Source organism: Belonocnema kinseyi, chromosome 8 (genome assembly GCF_010883055.1).
Source record: "Belonocnema kinseyi isolate 2016_QV_RU_SX_M_011 chromosome 8, B_treatae_v1, whole genome shotgun sequence".
NCBI classification, from domain to species: domain Eukaryota; kingdom Metazoa; phylum Arthropoda; class Insecta; order Hymenoptera; family Cynipidae; genus Belonocnema; species Belonocnema kinseyi.
In genome coordinates, this window is record NC_046664.1 from 80,941,478 (window position 1) to 80,946,977 (window position 5,500).

Sequence of the window (5,500 nt, forward strand, 5' to 3'; positions counted from 1 at the left end):
TAAAGGGAAGCAGAAAATAGTTTAAAACAAGATGATCAGAAGGAGATAGATAGGGAGGCGATAGAAGGGGATGAGATAGATAAGGAGAGGATATAAGAGGATGAAAAGGAGATAGAAGAGAATCGCGATGACAGGGGGAAGGATTAGAAGGAGCGGGAGAAAGATAAGAAGATAAATGTGAGGAGGGGATTGAAAAAAAGAAGGAGAGAGATAAGCATATAGATGAGGAGGGATATCAGTATATATCACTGATATATCGACTGAGACTGGTTGCATGCAAGGAATCTGCATTACCAACTGATGGTATTACCGTCTGTCGGTAACTCATAATAGAATAAAGGCTGTTTCAGCCGGTAAGTGGCGTCCTAGTGGTATATCTCTACTACTTCTTACGCTCGCAGATGCTTTTTTAAACGTTAATTGAATTAAAAAGTAAATTTAAAAATACCGATTATTTTTCGTATATTCGCTTTTTATTGTGTATTAATCGTCGTCAACACATCATCACTCGCTTCCCAACAATCAGGACCCATTATATGCTGTTACAGAAACATAATCGCCATGAGTCACAGTGCAAGGTAAGAAAATACGTCGCCTATACCTTTCTCGTTGACGGTACTGACGATTCATCTCTCCAGTTTTGTTAAAAAGTCTGAAAGATATTTCTATTTCTGTAAATTAATATAGAGGAACGATATGCCGGATTCACAAAAGATGAAAATTCATCTTACAGATCTTTTTTAAACTTAAACAACTTGTTGTACATATAATAATATTTGTAGTTAAATTGTTCTTTTGAAAATCTAAGTTTGAATCTCTAAAACTTCATTGTGTCAATCCAAACTCTCAAGATATTTGCAATTATCTTGTGAAGTTAAAAAGAATAGCATATCATTTGAAAGTTCAAGATAAGATGTATTTTTAGGATAATTTAATTTTGATCCTTATTTAATTGTTGCTGAAAATAATTATGTTTGGGAAAGGTAAATCGTTATTAGCGCGCGGGAAAGAAAAATATCAATGGGCGCATGGTCTATTATTATATTTGTATAATAAAATGATTGGAGTATAAAAGTTTGAAGTGTGCACTGTTGTTTATTACTGTGCATGTTAATTATATTATTTTTCTTCACTTAAGCATGTGCTGTTTTTAATCTTTCATCTGTGTCTTTTATCTCTGTACTATTCTCTCAATATTTCTTCATTATTCTTATAATATACTATAGACGTTTGATGTAGTGTCCCATTTGTCAACCCATATAATTTAATATTTAATTTTTAATTTAAAAAAAAAGTTTGTTAAATTAGGAAGAAGGTCAATTCGGTATAATTATTTAGCAATAGCAGAAGAATAGGGAAACCATTTTTATCAAATTCTTTTAAATAATTTGTATTTTTTAAATGTACCAAGATTAAAACAGTCCAAATATTTCAGCTTGAACGAATTTGAGCAGATCAAGTATTTTAGATAGTTAAACATATTTTTATCAGAGATTTAAAAAGGTTTATCTTAAAATTCTATTAGATAGGTTTTTGTCCAAATCGAGTGCTTTAAAGTCGCATTGAAAAAAACCAGTCCTTTGAATCTGTAAATTTTGTTATTACATTTTTTCTGAAAAATTTGTCTACAAAGTAGTCTGTATAGACAAAAATATGGATAATTAACATGTAAGCCAGCCATCACAAATACTTTTGTATTCACTGATCTATATTTACTGATCTTTTTCCTTTCTCATCTATATTTTCTACAGTTACAGTTCTTCTTGTGAGATCCAATAATCGGGCTGGAAGAAGTTGTTGTGCGTTACCCGTTTGGGCATTATTACACAATCTGAGAGAAACTTGACATGGCTTGAATTTAAAGTGACGTTTATTATTTGTGGATAAAATCCCGCCAGCAGGAAAAAACCACGAAATCTGATCAATTATTTTATGAAAGAAAAGTAAAGTAAAGTAGAGAAGAAGATTGGGAAAGGGGTAGAAACTGAAAGTTGCTGGTTGACTTATTTCATGAGGAATTCTTTTAGCATCGCGTGTTTGCGGAGAGAATCAAAATTATATTTCCCTAGAGAGGAAATATGTTCAAAAGGTGATAATGATGTAGATTTATAAAATTTAGTGGCAGTTTCCTTAATATACTTAAAGATGTATGGTAATTGAAATTCTCTGTAAAGGACAGAGTTCTTAGTATAACTAGCGGTCTTTGTGATACGTCTGAGGAATTTATTTTGTATGATCTGAATGTGATTAATATTGCTTTTTGATGCATCCTCCAAAATTGTACATGCATAAGTTATGATTGGTGGGATAAACATTTTGTAATTTAGAATTCTATATTAAGGCTTTAGGCTAGAATGTCTGTTAATAATAGGATTTAATCGAGAGATAACTCCGAGAGCTTTCCCTTTAGTTTCCTGGATGTGTTGCTTCCAGTTGAGACGCTTGTGTAGTTTACCCTCGAGGTATTTCACGGAAATTTTCCATTCTATTGGTTCATTAAACATTTTAGGTGGATTTATTTTAGCTTTTCTTCTGACTGAGAAAATAATTTATTCGGATTTTGCTACGTTTATTTTTATTTTCCAGAATTTAGCCGATGCTTCAATGAATCCTTAGTATGTTTTCTTCGATTAAAATTTAAGCTAATTGCTTCGGTGAGCTTGAGCATCATATGCTGTGTAGAGAGACCTTTTCTGAAACCGAATTGCTGCGGTTTAAGGATTCTGCTTTCCTCGAGGTGATAGTTTACACGAGTGAGTATTATTTTTTCAATAGCTTTGGTCATGGTAGCAAAACTACTGTAGCTGGTCGGATGATGTGGATCCTTGCCTTTTTTCTGAAAAACTAAAATGTAAGCTATTTTCCAAGATTCAGGAAAGTAGCTTAGTTGTATACAGGCATTGAAGATAAGAGCAAGAAGTGTTAGGCATGAGATAAGAAGCTTTTTGAGCACTAAATTTGAAATTGAATCAGGGCCGGCAGCCTTCTTATTTTTGTATTTTTAATTTGTTTGGTTAATTCCTTATGGGTTATTTTTTTGATGTTGTCAGTGCATGGGATTTTGAGAAATTCGGAAACAATTTTGTCGCATTTAAAGACGTCCTGTAGGTCAGATGGCTCTTCGTGGAAAGCGAAATTACTTTCATAACTTGCTGCTAGAAGATTTGCTTTGTCGGTAGGAGAGAGCGCAAAAGTTTGATCGATTGTTTTTAGGGGTGGAATATTAGATCGCGGCAAGTGATTGATTGTGTCGTTGAAAATGCAGCTTTTAGTTTTTCGATGGGCTTGACGGAGTTTATTACGCGTATCGATAAGGTCTTCGATCACGGACCTGAGAGGTAGATCGTATTTGTTCACCGTAGACAGAGGGACCGTATGCTAGAGGTGAGATTTTTTATGGCTTCGTTGGAATATTTTATTGTAATCATTTTTTACAAATATTTGAGAGGGACACTGGTAGAGCGAGACAATGGCATATGATTTCCTGTTAATTTTATTTGTACAGCAGTTGCTTCGAGTGTTTTCAGTTCAGGAATGATTAATTCTTAGTGTTCGATATATTCTTTAATTAAAATAGCTGTTCCTCTATTGGTATTATTTTTATAAATTTTATAGCCGCGAATTTTAAATTTTGTAAATTCGCGTAGCAGGGTTTCGCTAAGCATGCAGATGGTGATGTTTGTTTTGGTAAATGTAGGTGGCTAATTCAAGTATTTTATTTATGATACTCTGCGAGTTCCAGAAAACAATTTTTAGAATGTTGTTATTAAACATAGACATTGACAATAGCAAGTGATAGGATGTAATTTATAATCTCCGCAGTTGAGGTAATAGCTTCAGCATGTTCATTTTACCCCCCTCCCCCATTATGTCGGTGGCTGAGATTGTGGCTTCTTTTATAAGATTGATTAAGTTGAGTTTTAATGCTTTGTGAAGTTGCATTTTGAGTATTCGCGACTTCTGGGGTTTGTTTGATTTGTGGGGCCTGACTTTTAGGGACTGTAGGCTTTGTAATTTTAGGGTTCTGTCGTTTTGTTGGTTGTTGTTTAATTTGGGATTTAGTCTCGCGTGTTTTAGGTTTAGATGCTCCTGAGGTTATTATAGTGCTGTAAAGCAGAGTACTCTGCGGTGGCGTGTGTCTGGCGAAAGGTGAAAGCCCTCGAGGAGTACCTTCGTTAGGTACAACCTGCGATGCGGGTAGGTTGCTGTTAGGTGCTTCCTTTAGGATATTTTTGGTTTTAGTATTTTTATTGGTTTTTTAGAGGCTTTTTTAAAGGCAGGGCATCCTCTATAGTTTGCTTGGTAATTTTCAGCACAGTTAGCGCAAGTGGCCGAAGCCTGTACATCTTTTTTGCAGCTGGAGCTGCTATGTGAAGCCCCACATTTGACACAGTGAGAGATAGCATGGCTTAATGTACGGCTCCACTTTTATTTTGACAAAAGCAAGCGACTGTAGTTTTAGCAAATCTTTTGCCTGTGGTGTGTTAGGTACAGTCACCAAGAGCATGGGCATAGGTTTTTTTGTTTTGTCGGTTTCTCATGCGAGAGACCGAAGTAATTGTGTATCCTTCTTCTTTGAGTTCAGCCAGTACTGAATCGCTAGAGAAAAAAATAGGAATTTTTCTGATTACTAGTTTAATAGGGGGGTGAAATTATGTTTTTATATAGGTAGTATTGGGAGCATTTCTTCTCGATATTGCTGATAATAGAGTGGTAGTCCTCTATGTAGGAAACGCGAATAGAATATACGTCTGACCCAAGGTTATACACACTGGGGTTGTATTTAATTGTATTTTTCATAATATGTTGGAGCTCTGAGTAGGGGTGTTTTAATTGGTCAACGATGACGTTAATAGGGGTTATGTTTCCTGGAGCAGCAGATGTGTTAGCTGCGTTAGTATTTTTAATTTTAGTTTTCTCGTTGGTTGTGGCTTTATTGGATATTAGATTGCTTACCGCTGACGTTCTTGACGTCTTACTGCTCCCATTGAGGGAAGTGATCATATTGTGGTCACAGCAAGTACTGGTGGAGGCGTCATCAGCCTGCTTGGCGAGTTTCCGCTTCTTGCTCCTGGACGTAACTTCAGAGAAGTTGCTCACATCGTCGTGATCCATTCTACTGCTTCCTTCTGGGCAAGATGCTAGGTTCGAGCTCTGTGACATTTCCGTCACAAAGCGCAAATTTGTTAACCGATCAATTTGATGCGCCTGATAGGCCAGAATCTATCAATCTGTCATGAGCATCAATCAATCTAACAAATATAAAATCAAGAGCTACGTATTCTCTACAGAGCTGTGGAGAGCTGTGCGATACGGCGCACTAAGCCAATCATTCTGAATCAGCTAATTTAGAGTTGCGGACCATACTTTTATCCACTTTGCTTCGGTGGTGGCGCATCACTTGCAACGCAGGCGAGTTTGGTTGGATAGAGGCACGCGGACTGGCTTGCGCTCGCCATGCAAAAGTTTTCGAACGAGAATCGTGTTGTCGGTGACGCTA